Here is a 16,898-nt window from a genome sequence, read left to right on the forward strand (position 1 = left end):
GTGCCCTGGAAATAAGAATTTTTGTTGGTGAGCAGAGCTCAAAATTGATTAGAAAGTCCAGAAACAGATCTAGGTTTTAGTGGGAAAGGATAGTGTTTAGGGTAAATGTCTAACCATTAAAAAAAATCCCTCTCACCTTCTAGCAAAACATATTCTAGATGGATTAAAGGTTTTTAACACAAAAACTAAAGTAATAAGTGTACTTGAAAATAGTTATTTTATTTTTTTAAAGATTTTATTTATTTGAGAGAGCATGAGCAGGGGGGAGGGCCAGAGAGAAAGGGAGAAGCAGACTCCCCACTGAGCAGGGAGCCCAACGTGGGGCTTGATCCCAGGACCCTGAGACCATGACCCAAGCCGAAGGAAGATGCCCAACCGACTGAGCCACCCAGGCACCCTGAAAATAGTTATTTTAGTATGGCACCCAAGGCAGGAACTATAAAGGAAAAAGTGCAGTGTATTAGCTAAAAAAAAAAAAAAAAAAAAAGGCAAAACAAACACCATAAAAAGTAGATGACAAACTGGTTAAGAAAAGTTTTTGGGGCACCTGGGTGGCTCAGTGGGTTAAGCACCTGCCTTCAGGTCATGATCTTGGGGTCCTGGGATGGAGCCCCGTATTGGGCTTCCTGCTCAGTGGGGATTTTGCTTCCCCTTCTCCCTCTGCCCCTCCACACTGTTCCTGTTTTTTCTTGCACCCTCTGTCTCAAGTAAATAAATAAATAAAATCTTAAAAAAAAAAGTTTTCAACATATCTCAGTGTGCACAAAGCTCTTATAAATCAATAGCAAAACAAAAACAAAAAGAAAATAGGCCAAAGTCATAGAAGAATAAATACTAATGACCTGTAAAACCCATAGAAAAAGGGTATTTACCTTATAATCTAGAAGACACAAATAGAAATGAGACATCATTTTTCAACTGTTAGATTGACAAATATTAAAAGTAATATTTATTGCTGGCGAGAGTTTGAAGAAACAGGAACTCATACTCTGGGAATTTAAATTAATACAGTCTATTTGGCAATATGTATCAAATTTGAAGTACACACACTCTTTTTTTTTTTAAGATTTTATTTATTTGAGAGAGACCGCATGAGTAGGGGGAGAAGTAGAGGGACAAGCAGACTCCCCACTGAGCGGGGAGCCTGACGCAGGGCTCAATCCCAGGAGCCTGACATCATGACCTGAGCCAGCCAGATGCCTAACTCACTGAGCCACCCAGATGCTCCTGAAGTACACACATTCTTAAACCAGCAATCTGACTTCTAGGTATTTATCCCCAGGGCAATGTACAGGATATATTTATGGGGATATTTGTCACTGCAGAATTTATAAAACAATCAAAATGGCCATCAATAGGGGATTGGCCAAATAAACTGGTAAATCCATACAATGATAAATGAAGTAAATCTATAATTATTGATACATAAAGATGGCTATAATATATACATGAAAAAATAAATAGCATATGAATCTGTTTCAGTTGAAATAAATACAGCAATAGCTATGTGTATATATTTTTAAAAAATCATACAGCAGGGGCACCTGGGTGGCTCAGTCGGTTGAGTGTCCAACTCTTGTTTTCAGCTCAGGTCATGATCTCATGGCTTTGTGCTCAGCGGGAAGTCTGCTTGAAGATTCTCTCCCTTTGCCCCAACCCCCCTTAAATAAATAAAAATAAATCTTAAAAAAATCATACAACACATTGTTAACGGAAATTATCTTTTCTGATTCAGGAAAAAAAAAAGGCATTTAAAAAATAGGAGGGGCACCTGGCTAGCTCAGTTGATAGAACATGCAACTCTTGATCTCAGGGTTCTAAGTCTGAACCCCCTGTTGGTTGTAGAGATTATTTGAAAAATAAAATCTTAAAAAAAAAAAAGGAAATAGATTCTGACTTGAGGGTGGTGGGTGGGCCAAAACCACAGTTATATTATGCCAAGGTGTGTGTCTATCCTGTGAAGTTGGAAAATTACTCATCATGACAGAAAGGGGGTAACTGGAAAGGAGAACCACTCTTCTAGAAAGGGGAGACAGATTTTTTTCTTGGAGTTAAATTTGAAGGGCCAGAGGTACATCCAAAAGGAAGTATTCTGTAGATTGGGGATTCCCATTTAGAGGAAAAGGTACTTCTAAAGTAGAGGCAATAAGTAAGAGTGGGACTCTAAATTTGACACCCTTGAGATGTTTAGGGGAGGGGTGGTCTTATCTTGGTTCTCCCTTTCTTGTTGGTAGTCTTGACAGACCCTGGAGAGGAGTGTGTGGCAGTGGTCTCAACTGGAACCTGAGAGTAGAGCTTGAGGAGAGGTAGGAGTGGGCAGTAATCACCATAATAAAACAACAGCCACAACATTATTTAAAAATCACTCTGCAATTTATGAAGGCCATTGTATAGTGACATGGCTAACAAAGTCCTGTATGCTGTGCATTATTTTTTTTCTTCTTTTATATGGACACTGAATCTCAATCAGAGAGTAGAATTAGGACTCAGACTCAGGTATTCAGGCCTCAAATTCCATTTCTCATATCTCCACTTTGCATTTCTTCGAGATGAATTTTCCAAGGAGGGAAAGACTAGAGTAAAAGTGGCAGTCTGGAGCTAGGGATACCCACAGTGAAGAGGTGGAAGGAAGAAGAGGGCCAGGGAAGATACCATGCTATTCACGGTCATCGTCCTGTCCTCCGGCCCTGTAGGTCCTGACATTCCTCTAAACCAGAGAATGTGGGATGTTCTGTTGATTTAAGGGGGATAAAAAGTCCTAATCTGTTCATAAATAGCTTGAGGTGTTTTGGAAGTAAGGCTGGCCAGTTTGGTTACAGCAGAGTTAGTGTGGTGGCTTCGTAGTTTATTGAATTCTGGCTTCATTTTTTTGAAAGCAATACAGTAGAAGCATATTGACTGAGACCCATGAGGGAAGGGCTTGTCTGATTTAATTACATGAAAAAAATATATTTGTGAAGTCATTAAGTTTGGAATCACATGTTAATTCACTTATGCATGTATGCACTAACTAGTTGAGATCCTAAGAGGACCTGCTTTAATCAGTAGAAAATCAGAAGTCTCAAGTTACTTCAGTTTTCCAACTGACAATCATATTTATGCAACTAAATATTTTAGCTAACCCATTCTGATAGCATAAACATAAAAGGCAGTTATCTCCAGTCAGAAATTCTGAACCAACAGGGTCCACTTTAGAGAGGTTCTTGGGCAATTGCTAGAGTGGTGTCTGCTAAGAGTTCTGCAAGGCATTCTTGCTGCCCAGTGCTTGGAGCATGTGGCCAGTCAGAAAACTGAGGTTGAATGAATGAGTGAGTAAGGAAAGGACTGAAGGAATCTTTATCTCTGAGGCATGTTGAGCTATGTAGAACAATCTTTGTACTATAGTTTGACTTGGGTGGTTCTGGGACTAGTCTCAGCACTTGGATTTTGTATTAGGGAGAGAGGAAACAAGTACCATGGGAAATTTCTGCTCTGTGAGCTGGTGACTCCACAGAGGAGAGATGTTTCCAAAATCAGTAAGCTGGTGTCCCTTGAGTCCCAGCCACATGATCTCTCCTTCTAAAAAGATCAGGCTGCTGAGAAAGACTATGGAACAAGTGAGGAGGCCCATGGAGGTAAGAGATTTCCTATTGGCAACCTGGATCTTACCCAAAGAGGGCAGCTACTTTATAAGTCCTCTGTGGGAGGCTCTCCACCACACTTCTTCTTTTCTGCTTGGATTCTAAATCAGGAGCCTCTCTGGCTCATTGCTGGCTTCTGTGTACCCAGCCTGGCCCTGCCCTCTGGCTGTGTGCCATTGGCGATTTTTAGCCCTGCTGGAAATTACACCGTCTGTGAGGGTAAAGCAAACTGGGAGGTTCTGGCTCGGGCTCCAGAGGGACTGGAGCCTGTCACCTGGCCCTGCCCTGTGTTTCCTGGCATGCATTCCTGGCCACCTTTTTGCCCTTAGCACAGTCCTCTAAGCCCATAATTCTGCCTCAATAAGGATTTAAGGACTGGCTTCTTCAGAGGGACTTTGGGGGGCAAGAATGTCAGTGCTTTGGATGAAGCTCCTGATACCAATCTCTGTGTCCTGCTTTAGGAGAATTATTGGTCTCACGTAGATGATCTAACAGTTATGTTGGGGGTGGTTGGAATATGAAGATTCTTCAGTATCACAAAAGGATTTACCACTGGGTTTCTTCAACCTGCTTTTCAAAATTGAACCTGCTTTTCAAAATAAAATTTGATTTTCACACTGTAAGTAGCGTGGAGTTATTTACATTAAAAAACCTTTGAGGGGCACCTGGGTGACTCAGTTGGTTAAGCATCCCACACTTGATTTCAGCTCAGGTCTTGATCCTAGGGTCCATGCTGGGTGTGGAGCCTACTTAAAAAAAAAAACAAAACTTTTGAGATTTTCTAGGCAAACTTCCTTGTTTCAGATATGAGCAAACTTTGGGAGGTTCAACAAGGGCAAAGCTGTGCCTTTGTTGAGGAGCTGACTTTCAGATTATCTGAAAGGAATTGGAGCAGAGGGGAGCAGACATTGTGTGAGAGGAAGTCTCAGTCCCTCCGGGAGGAGCATTTCTTGGGGTATTTTTTAGGTGAGGGAGTGGAAAGATGCATTCCTTCCCCTTGAATGCCCTGCTCACAACCCTTGGATTGGGTAATTCCTGCCTCATTGACTTTTACCTTAGTCCTTTCGGACTGAACCCAAAACGACATGGTAATACCTCAGTATTTGAAACTTTGCAAGGTACATTTAAGTAAGTGAAAACTTAAATTATAGGATATGAGTGACTGAATGTAACTTTATTAAATTCAATGTGTGAAAAAAGCCTTATATTAAGTTAGCAAAATGTCAGTAGAGGTTCTTTAGGCAGCCTGATTTAATTAGTTGATTAGATTGATTAGATTAGATTAGAATTATCTGATCTATAATAGGTACTTGTAAATTCTATTCATTTATCAAATATTTATTAACTGCAGAGAGTTTTGTGATAACTCAAGATAAAGTGGTAGGGTATGACAGATATAGACCAATGCTGTGGGAACTCAGAGGAGAGATTGTTTCTAGTTTTTGGATCTAGAGAATCAGGATAGTTTTGGGAAAACAAACAAAACATTTCTTTGTTTTAAAGAACACTTTAAATAATCTTGCTTATATTCTAGTCAGAAGTAGTATTGATATGAAGATAAATCTCATTTATATTATTAAAATTTATTTATTTTCATTCATATTATTAAAACTGAATAGCAACATAATGTATTTCCTTTTACTATGCTTCTTTGCTAATCTCTAAAGCAATTTTTTTCCCAAGGAACAGACCTTTGGCAAGTAAGAGCAAGAGCAGTCCAATCTTTTACTAGCCAGTACCTCTGCAGCTAGTGAATGGAGGCAAGGCTATGGACAGAGAGGCCACTCTTAACAAGAAGCTTATTTATGAAGTGAGGACAGTTCGTGAAGGGGCAACACAGGGCCTAGGGAGGGTTATTTATTTATTTATTTATTTAAAGATTTTATTTATTTATTTGACAGACAGCAAGAGAGGGAACACAAGCAGGGGGAGTGGGAGAGGGAGAAGCAGGCTCTCCACCGAGCAGGGAGCCCGATGTGGGGCTTGATCCCAGCACTCCGGGATCATGACCTGAGCCGAAGGCAGACACTTAACAACTGAGCCACCCAGGTGCCCCTTGGGTTATTTATTTTTTTTGAGATTGGAGCATGTCCTTGTGCTATGGGAGAAAGAGCTAGTTAAGAGGGAGAAGTTGAAGATAGAAAAGAGAAATAAAAATTGAGCAGGGCCCCTGAGGGAAAGGGTCTACTGTATCCTAAACACTGGTGGAGCGATGAAACTTGATTTGAACAAAGGACAAAGGCTGCCATTGAATTTAACTCCACCACCACCACCACCACCATTTATAGCTTTCCTACCTTTTGCTAGCACTCTGCTGAGAATTTTCAAGTCTTATTTGATAGGGGCAAGGGATGTGATGGGACAGAGGGACTTGTGAATATTTGGGGGAGACAGAAAGTTGGAGTTTCCTTCTGTTGGGCTTTGTTTTCTCTGAACAGAAGAATTTTTTTTTTTTTAAAGATTTTATTTATTTATTTGACAGAGAGAGACACAGCGAGAGAGGGAATACAAGCAGGGGGAGCGGGAGAGGGAGAAGCAGGCTTCCCGCGGAGCCGGGAGCCCGATGCAGGGCTCGATCCCAGGACCCTGGGATCATGACCTGAGCTGAAGGCAGACGCCTAACGACTGAGCCACCCAGGCGCCCCTGAACAGAAGAAATTAAAGTCATCTGCTGGGAGCAGGTGGGATAATGGGGACAGTGACATGGTTTTTAAAAGCTGTTGAGCTAATAGTGATCTGAAGACATGTAGGTGGATAGCTGAGTAGTGCTGAAGGCCCAGGTAATGTTGGAGATGATGACTTTCTAGAGGAAGAGCAGCCCTCATGACTTAATGGTTATTTTAGCAGTGTTCAGCAACTGAGGACATTTGTATTCAAATAGGGGCTGTATTTTGTGATCCAAGTGGAAGACTTGGAGTAAGAGGAGTCTAGAATATTGGTAGCAAAGTGGTTTTTGTCAAGGTGGTTAAGAGAAAGGAGTGACTCCAGAGGAGGACTGATAGGCAGCAAAATGATGGGGGTGGGTGTCAAGGGACTGGAAATCTCAATGAAGTTGAAGAATGAAACTATAGTAGTAAAGACAAGGAGAGGTAGAAATATAGAAGGATATAGGAGGTCATGACCAGGCCAGAGGTCTGACTTGGAGTGTAAAGGCACACTGTGATCAAGGGGCCAAAGGTCTTGATGACCGAGAGGTCAGTAGCTGACAGCAGTGAGGAGTGTAATTGTTTGGTATAGACGTTGGCAAAGGAAGGATTTTTTTTGTAAGGTGGTAGGAATAATGGCTTTGAAGCCACATTGAGACAGACCATCTGTTTTTCTTCTTGGTACCACTGGGTGCTGAAGAGTGATTTTATGGCAGAATCTTCATTGCCCAGAACCAAGTTCCTCAGGGAGTGCCAGGTTCCAACTAGTGGGGAAGGAGGCCAGAACCATCTTTTAGGCCTACATTTTGCACTGTGTGCCTAAATGTGATGTTGGGGGAGAGGAGAGATATTCTGGCCAAGTGGGACAACCTCCACAAAGTACTGGACCTTTAGGCAGAGTTTGCCAGAATAGGGACTAAGTGCTCTTCGCAGGGAAAATCCCATTTGGCCATGAGCGTTTTTTGAACTGTTCAGGATCAGATTGAGTCAGTGCTAATCCGTGAGAGGCTGAAGGGAAACTGAAGGTTTCTTGCTTAAAACTCCACGAGTCAATAGACTCTTGAAGCTTTCTATTCCTGTGGGGTCTGGAATTTATTTTTCCTTCCACAGTGACAGCAAATAATGCCCTAAAGCCCACACAGTTTGAAAGAGTCTGGAAATATTCAGATTTTTGTTTATAAAGATGTTTTTGGGTTTTTAATGGTTCAGGATTCTTTTGACATTGTTAGTACATGATTCCAAACGTTTAAGAAAGAGCCTCCAAATAGCTGGAAACAAAGTCTTTACAATAATTTTTGCTCGTTCTTTGCTTGATTCATTTACACCACCGCCCTGGCCAGATGTGAATAGCTCAGAAAATGATTGCTTAATCAGCCATTTCATCACAGGAACTCAAGCAAGATTGAGTTCCTGTGGCCAGCAGAAGAGGCTAGTGGCTCAGAGCTCGGGGTGTGCTGCTCCTGTGACAGTACTTTCTGAATCGTTTTTAACTGCTTTTGCCACATAAAAATGAGAAACTTCTGTCTGGCAAAAGTCATAAACAAAGTTAGAAGACAGCCCACAGAATGGGAGAAAATTTTTGCAATATATGTAATAGGTGATGAATTAATATCTATAATCTATAAAGGGTTTCTATAAATCAATAAGGAAAAGACAGACCCAATAGAAAATGGGTAAGAATACAGTAGGTGAGACACGACAGGGTAAACTGTAATTTCATCTAAAAAAATGCTTATATCCATTTCATCCATTCCAGATGAAACTAGAATTTCATTTAAGATATGAGCACAGACTTCTCTGGATAGGAATGTTCACTGTCTTGGTAAATATCCATGAATAGGGTACTATGAAATACTCTGTGGCTGTGAAAACTTTTTTTTCTTCTTTTGAATGAGCACAAATGTCCATGAGCGGGTTGGGGGTTGGGGGGCAGAGAGAGAGAGAATCTCAAGCAGGCTACACGCCCAGCACGGGGCTCGATCTCACAGCCCTGAGATCATGATCTGAGCTGAAATCAAGAGTCAGACACTTAGGGCGCCTGGGTGGGTCAGTCGTTAAGCGTCTGCCTTTGGCTCAGGTCATGATCCCAGGGTCCTGGGATCGAGCCCCGCATCGGGCTCCCTGCTTGGCGGGAAGCCTGCTTCTCCCTCTCCCACTCCCCCTGCTTGTGTTCCCTCTCTTGCTATGTCTCTCTCTGTCAAATAAATAAATAAATAACCTTTAAAAAAAAAAAGTCAGACACTTAACCAGCTGAGCCATTCAGGTGCCCCAGATGTGAAAACTTTGAAGTTAACTTTCTCTGTCAGTGAAAGGAGCAAGTGCAGAGGAATATGAATAGAATGTTCCCATTTACTTTTTAAAAACATTCCTATTTGATTTGGAATGTATTTATTCTGTTTTGAATTTTATAAAGGATTCCTATAGATTAAAAAATATTTAAGGTTGTATTCTTCTAATTACAGTATTAATGAATGAAATGTCAACTTTTGTCTTCCCCTTATGTAAAAGATTTATCTAGTATTATAAATCTTAGTCTCTGAGAAGAATTTAGAGGCTTTTCACTACCTTTCCCTTCCCAGAAACTAAAAAAAATTCCTGAAGGAGGCTACTGGGCCATGGTGTCTACAGTTGTACTTCTTGGTGTGAGGAACAACGGAATTCAAAGCTCAGAATTCTTTTTTCCTAGGATTTGCTACATTTTGGTATTCACAGCCTTCTAGAGCCTTTCTGCCTCCTGCCTATGAGGCAGTGGAAGGGGCTGAGACCTCCTCTGGTTGGAAGGCTTTGATGTTCCTTCCCTTGGAAGAAAAAGGAAAATTACCTGATAAGGCCCAGGTAGGCAAGACTTAGGGCCAGCCTCAGTCTTGGGAGAAAACCTGCTTCTTGCATTTGTCCTTGCCTCTTCTTTGGAGAAGCCTCTCAGCCAGTTTTAGTATTGGTCTCAGGCCCCCACCAACCTAGGTGAAAGGAAACCTTGAAGCAAATAGCTTAGTTTTGCCTATTTCACTGGACTTTGAGGCTCTAGAACTCTAGCCTGGAAACAAGAGGAATTCCATCACAGGGTGGCACAAGACCAAAAAACCTCTTTGTCTTTCAAAGACAGGCAACACTTTTGGGACATAAGCTCCGCTTTCCTTAATTACATTACTAGTGTCAGTAGACCTCAGTATGGATGTGTGAGGATTGTATCAGACTAGTAACATAGGCTTTTCTGTGAGCTGGTGAGTTTACATAGAGTGGTATAATAGAAACCTATTTAAAACCAAAATTGACTCCAGCCAGTTCTTTTGAAAGAGGGGTGGCCTAATTCATATTCATAGGGGGAAAAAATCATTCCATTCTCTCACCAGTACAGAATGGTGGTGCTGAGAGAGTGAAGTTCAAAACTTCCTTTTGTTCCTCAGTGCTGGTCAGGTGTGGAACCTGGAGTGGATAGTTCACAATGGGGCTGACTCTAGGTATGGGGCATTGGATGTCAGAGGAAGGGGGATGGAGAGCTAGGTTGCTCTGAATAATATAAGGGGAATTTAGTTTCCTGAGCAAAGGGAAATACAAGCAGTGTCTGCAGAGGGTGAAGGAGCCACGGAGCATGGTAATGGTAACAATATAAAACCACTCTGTCTCTTCATAACTTTAGGAAGGTCTGATGAAGACACAGTGTTTCGATTCAGGTTGTGTATGTGTATTTTTTTCTTTTTTGGTAGCGCATGGAAAAAGGGAACTGAGTCCCACCTCTGGGACAGCTCAGATCAGAAAGAAGAGATCAGCCTCAGTGAGTGAGATAAAAAAAATCCACCAGGAGCTGGAGTCAGAACCAAAAGAGGCTGTTTAGAGCATTAGCTGCTGGGAATTTGCAGACATTGTGGGAGGATCATTGGGTGGGGGGATCCAGGCCGATTTTAAAACATGCCCACAGACAGAGTGGTTGCAGCTGATTATTGTAGTGCTTGCTGTATAACTCATAGAATGTTTAGCCTTGATCCTCCCGCAGGATCCTTCTTATGGAGGTCTATTTGTTAGATGTTCCAGGAATTACCCTGATATTCCTCTTTCTGCCCAATGGAAGCCATTCGCAGTTCAGACTCCAAAAGGGAAGCAAAACTTCCCAACAAAGGGCTTCTTATTCCCTTTCCTCCCTATAATTTACACAGACCCTGTGATGCTGGTCAAAGAGCAAGAGAACTGCAGCTTTGCTGGTCACACCAGGACTGAGTAGGGCACATCATTTGGGAGTTGAAGGGAGGCAGAAAAGTCTTCCACAAAGTATTGGGACTTGGAGACTGCTCTGAGTAAGTAAGCAAATATTAAGACTCCAATAAGTGCCTCAGAGCAAGAAGCCAAGGTCTCTGAGCAGCTGGAGTAGGACCAGGGCAAATCCAGCCAGTGTCACACTAAACGAGAACTCTTGCTCACTTCTTAGGGAGGAATACCCAATTGATGGAGGAACATATGGTATAGTCTTAAAATCCACTGTAATTCCATACTTCGAGGACAATAGAGATTAGTGGACTTGAACGGCCCAGCATGCATTCTCTCTTCTTAGGTGAGAGCATATTGATTTTCCTTTGGGAGGGCCATGTCCTTCTCTCTTCTCAGACTGGATTCTGGTGGGGTCAGGTCTATCCCTTGGCTCTAGATGGAGGACACATGACTGCCAATCAGAGAACAGCAGTTGACATTGGTATGGTCTCAAATCCAGGCCAATTAAGGACTCTGGAGTTTTGTTGGAACTATTAAAAAGTGAGTTCTCATTTTTTTTTTCCAACTGAGTTGCCAAGCCTGTAGAATGTGCATAATTCTGAAGCTGCAAGTGGTCATCTTGACACCCCAGGGGGAGTGCTGAAGCCAGCACAGGTGAAAGCTGAGTTGTGAGTTGGAGACGGAGCCTAGGTGGCATCTTTGGAGCACCTGGATCTAACCATGCTTTATGCTAGTCTCACTCTGGCCATTTACATGAGTCCAGGCTTTCCTGTTTTATTTTTGAAAGTGTGATTGGGATATTTGTCACCTGCAGCCAATAGAGTCTTAATTCATGTTATGAATTGTATATAGTTCTCATAACAAAGTGTGGTTTGGCCTTTCTCATCAGACCCTTTTGTCTTAAAGTACTGAATTGTAAGTTTGTTATATGAACCAAATGAGACCATACATATAAAGAACTTAGCATTATCCTCTGTACATAGGAAAAAACCCAGTAAATATTTACTACAGGAAGCAAGGAGGGAGGGAGGAGGAAGGGAAGGAAGATCAGATGCTGAATTAAAAGGACCCTGAAGTCCCTAGGGTAATATTCTAGGAACCCTCAGGCCCTATCAGGTCCCTCTGATCTAAATGCCCCTAGTGCCCTACACGTTACCCTCCATAAGCCTTTATCATGGTTTGTAATGATATTTTTATGTAATATTTTGGTTAATGTCCATCTCTCTCACTGAACTGGCAGTTTTATGAGGGCAGTGATTTTGCTCACTCTTATGTCCATAGCAGGTGGTTAAATGTGTGGCATTCAGCAAACATTTTTTTTTAAGGTTTTTTTTTTTTTTTTTGAGAGAGAGAGAGAGTGTGTGTGTGTGTGTTGGGAAGGGGAAGTGAGGGGGTGAGAACCGGGGGGGGGGGGGAGGGGGGGTGGGGGGGGGGGAGGGAGAGGGTAGGGGAAAGAATCTCCAGCAGACTTCCTACAGAGTGCAGAGCCCTGCTCAATCTCATGACCCCAGATCATGACCTGAGCCAAAACCAAGTCAGACTTTTAACTGACTGAGCCACCCAGGTGCCCCTCAGCAAACATTTTTTGAAGGAATTGTCACCTGTAGGTACCCAAGTTGGACTGGCTATCCTCAATTATTGGGGATGGGACTGTGGCAGAATTGGCAAAATCAGGGAAAGCTATCCCTGTCCCCTCTGTATCTCCTACACTAGCGATATCCCCAACACACATACAGACAATTTTGTCTTAATGAGATAATTTTGATTTGGTTGTGAAATCTGGAGAGGCGGGAAAATGTTCCCTTCTTTCTTCCTAGAATGTTTGTCTGGTCTAATAACTAAATTGATATAAAATAGATTGCAGGAGAAAAACAAATTTTGTATGTATGGGAGCCCCATAAAAATATGAGGCCCAAAGGGCAGTCAAGTAATTGAAGTTTTATATAACATCCTGAGCTAAGGAAAGAGGTAGAGGTCTGGGGATACAAAGGGAAGGAAGGCCATTCACAAGAGGAGATGTTTGGGAAAAAAAAGGTTGTCCTTTTGTGCAGATAAGTTTCTTAGGTAAAAAGGTATCTCTGGTAATAGTGTCCTGGTATAGGCCCCCTTCCAATGTAAATTTAGGCAGTTGAGGGGGGAGGTAAAGAGCTTTTCCTAAATTTGCTGTGTTTTGATTGCTTTTAGCTCAGAAAAATCCTTATGCCAAAGAGACATATTTTGGGGTGGCAAAATCTGCTCCCCTTCCAACCCTTTACCAAATCTCTAGTTATTATATTTTTATTGGCTCATTTTATTGAAGAATTGAATAGTATGGTGGATGGAAATAAATGGAAAGCAGAGGAGTAGGTCAGGTCTCTGTGATTAACAAGCAGTCTTCCTTGCTCCTGTGTCTTAATAAAATCATACATTTAACGGGATAGTCCACTCTGAGTAAGGCTTGCTCAGGAGTGTGTTGGAGGCTGTTTGAAGATTCCAGGAAATTGAAGAGGGATGCGGATGCTGGAGACTTCACTCTTAGCAAGGAACAAAAGCAGTTAAAAGGTGGCCTGGGGAGGGCAGGTAACCTGAAGCTCACTCCTTTAGCCCTGGTGTCTGGGCCCAGCGGGAGCTCCAGGCATCCCACCCAACCCCCTGCCTGGATACACAAAGCAGCCTCCTTCCAGCTTAGGCTATGGTTCATCCCTTCCCCCAAGCCTGCTTTCCCTGAGGTGGGGAGAGTGTTTCCCAGGGCCCATGTGACTTCCACTGGCAAGTGACGATTACAGACGGTTTACCAGTCAGTAAAACTGCCAAAGGCTTTTGTGCTGTAATAATCCTTTTCCTGTTTAAAACTCTGGGGATTTTCTACTCTTGCCAATAGTTTCTCAAGTCAGCAATTACGTTGTGGATTATGTAATGGCTAGGTATTAAAAATAGAAAAGACCAGAGTTTGCATCTATTTTAACTAAATCAAAACAGAGCAGAGGGAGGGGAAAGGAGGAGAGGGAGAGACCAGAGGAGGAGGGAAAAAGAGATTACGTGACAAGAAGCAGCGAGATCCCATCATGTGACTGGGCAATCCAGCCCACAATTTACCGTGCTCCTTTCCTGCCATTCTTGGCCCAAGGGGCTGTACTCCTGTCCTTGGCCTCCTCCAGGGAGAAGACGCTGCGGAGAATTCCTTTATTCCTCAGCTCAGCCTTGGGTGTTTGCCTGCCTCTGACAGGCAAAATGACTAAGGGTTGGAGGGAGGGATTGATTTTGATGTGATTAAAAGCTATTTGCTATGAAAATGCACTTTTATTATAGATACTCCCAACCCTCCAACTTCCCCACCCTCACTCCTCTTCCCACTGGATTGCCATCCCTAAGCCCTCATCTAGGAATTCCAAGGCTGCCGTTCATTGTTCTAATGTGACTTCTCACTAATCCTCCACCTTCACCCCGAGTTGAGATCTTTGTGTTTTTCTGGGAACCTACTGAGTAACTTTAAGGGCCCTCTAATGAAATTTTAGGTGCCAGGTGGTCTGGAGTAGGGGGGATATTTTTGGAAGGGGGACTTCTTCTAAGGGCCTGACAGATCACATCAAAATATACCAGGCTTCTACTGTGTCACCTCCAAAGTCCCTCACTCCATCCCGCATACAGAGGCAGCTGCAGGGGGAAGTCTTGAGTTAATCACCTCTAGCCCTTGGGCCTACATAGAGCACATGCTGAGCAACCTGATTTAGTAGGTCTCCGGTTGCAGGGAGTGGTGGGTACTTTGAAGAAGCAGCTTACTGTTTCTGAATATTGAACCCAAATAGGTTTGGTGGGGTTAGGGAGAGAGACCTGGAAGTCTAGACCAGCAATAGAATCAGTAACTGGCAATATTAGAAAGCTGTGTCCCATTGTTACTTCCATCACACTTCTTCCTCAGAGTCTTCCTCTGTACTGGGGTGGAAGAGTGCCAACTGCTCAGAGTAACCCTGGTCCTAGCTTCACCCAGCACTGCCCAGACTAGTGGAAGTACAGTGAAAGGAAGAGAACTCTAATTTGGGGATTATAGGCATAATTTCACTAGATAGGTAGAGGGTGTGGGGACCTTCCTTAGGGCCTTTCAAATCATAATACCAGCCTGGACTAGGAAGTGCCTGTGACTCGGCACCTCTTTCTTACTCTTGTAGGTTTTCAGTTCTCTGTTGCGGATTCCTATCTGCGTTGTCCTCCAGAGGCTGACTTTGGTAAGGACCACCAAACAGCTGGTATGGTACGGATTTTAAATTGTTCCAACCCACCCTATTAATGCACTTGAACATGCCTAGTCAACTGGCCTTGGGTGTGGTCAGTGTCACTGCAGCATCGGTTTTCTGTTTTCTGTTGTCTGACAGGCTGGCTACTGCAGACCCAGGTAGTCAGCAGAAGTTGTAGGTCACAGTGAGTATCTGTCCTCTACAGCCCATCCCACCCCTGAGGCTTTGAGTAAGGTTAGGAGTTCACTGAAGCACCTGCCCTAGGGGCTGTTAGGGGCTAGGGTCAATCGAAGGCTAAAGCATTGCAGGGTCCACCAAGGAACCTTTTCTGTCTAAACTCAACTTTCTGTTGTGGCCTCCTTCCCACTCCTACTCCCCACGACCTCACAATTTGACCACAGCAGTGTTGTATACATTGGTCATTCCCATCCTGAAGATCACCTTTTCTGTCATTATTATAACATTTAATTGATTTCTACCCCCAACACACGCATGGACACACACACACACACACACACACACACACACACACACTGTAGTGGTGGTGCTTCTGGTGTCTGTTGCTTGAGATAATGCTAGTGGTCACAAGCTGGTGTAGACAGAGTAACATATTTTAACAGATTTAACTTTTATTCATCCAACTGACAAATTAGAGACACAGTAGTGCTTATATGTGTTGGACGTTCATTTGGGCCACAGACAGTGTAAGGTATAAAGGATAGATCTGTTGCATTAACTCCCAGTAACAGGGCTCAGAGCTAGACAATTACTTCCCTTTACTGCACACACCATCACATTCCTTGGACCCCTTCTCTATCCCATTCCAACATCAGACTCAGAAATGAATTTGGGGATGTCGGGTTGTGATCCCAGGGTCCCGGGATCGAGCCCCATGTCGGGCTCTCTGCTCTCTGCTCGATGGGGAGTCTGCTTCTCCCTCTCCCTCTGCCTGCTGCTCCCCCGGCTTGTGCTCCCTCTCTCTCTGTCAAATAAAAAATATTTTATTTATTTATTTGAGAGAGAGATAGTAGAGCATGAGTGGGAAGGAGAGGGAGAAGCAGACTTCCTGCCGAGCAGGGAGCCCGACGCAGGGCCCAATCCCAGGACCCTGGGATCCTGACCTGAACTGAAGGCAGACACTTAACCAACTGAGCCACCTAGGCGCCCCATAAATAAAATCTTAAAAAAAAAAAATGAGTTTGGGGAATGGACCAAGACAGGCTGAGGGTTATTAGGCTTCAGGCCTCCACATATTTGCTGCAATTCCTGTGGCCAGAAGTACCAGGTGGTGGGCATGGGAAGCGGGCTGGATGTGGGGAGAGGTGGTGTAGCACCTGATATGACTCCAGCCACACCTGGAGCTCCTGTGTCTTCCAACAGAAGATGGGGGAGAGGAGGTTGGGAGAGGGAAGAAGAGGAGAAGGAGAGGAGAGGAGGGAAGGAGGAATCAGGTAAGAGAAGAGGGGATTACAGGCTGACACTTCGGGCTAGGCAGAGCCAGATTAACAGAGGCATCTTAGTGCCCACCTGGGACTGACAGGGCAGGTGGAATCTCTTCTTGAAGGTGCTGAATCTTGTGGAAGCAAGCAGGGGATGTCTTGGCAGCCTGGTCTAGCCTGGTAATCTGACTTCAGGCCAACCAGGGTTGCCAAACAAGGGGCCGTGCTAACACCTCCTCTGTACTCTCAGCACCCTCTTCCATCCAGATAGGCCTAGGTTCCAAAGACCCATCTCTTGTGTCACAAAAGATGACCAAGGAAGGAACTCATGAGCACTTACTTCCCTGAGGGGTTTGCATTTAAGAGACACCCCAAAATATTACTTCTACTACTGCTATATAAATTTTACTATAACTATTACTTCTCTAGTCAAGTAATTTGGTAGTTTAAAATTTTTATCAAGGGGTACCTGGGTGGCTCAGTCGGTTAAGCATCTGCCTTCGGCTCAGGTCATGATCCCAGGGTCCTGGGTCCTCAGGGGAGAGTCTGCTTCTCCCTCTCCCTCTGCCCTTCCCTCTGCTCATGCTCTCTCTCTCAAATAAATAAATAAAATCTTAAAAATATATGTATTTTCTCAAAATTTAAAAATTATTAGCATAAAATGTTCATAGTCTTGTTTTTATATCTCTACTGTACTTTATTTTCCCTTTTTCATTCCCAATATTGTATATTTAATGATTCATGCTTTTTTCATGATTAGTTTTGTTAGACTTCTGTTTTGTA

The 16,898-nt window shown here is 43.3% G+C and overlaps 1 protein-coding gene across 1 annotated transcript in view; it reads left to right on the forward strand.

Annotated features, from left to right (window-relative positions):
* Window positions 1-16,898, forward strand: part of ASPRV1 (aspartic peptidase retroviral like 1) — a 109,199-nt gene that overhangs the window by 40,268 nt on the left and 52,033 nt on the right. The window contains exon 7 of the mRNA XM_032410785.1: window positions 14,611-14,693. The gene's annotated coding sequence lies outside the window, so the exon portion shown is untranslated. The remainder of the gene's footprint in view (window positions 1-14,610; window positions 14,694-16,898) is intronic.

Source organism: Phoca vitulina, unplaced genomic scaffold (genome assembly GCF_004348235.1).
Source record: "Phoca vitulina isolate PV1807 unplaced genomic scaffold, GSC_HSeal_1.0 scaffold12, whole genome shotgun sequence".
In the NCBI taxonomy this organism is placed as follows: Eukaryota; Metazoa; Chordata; class Mammalia; order Carnivora; family Phocidae; genus Phoca; species Phoca vitulina.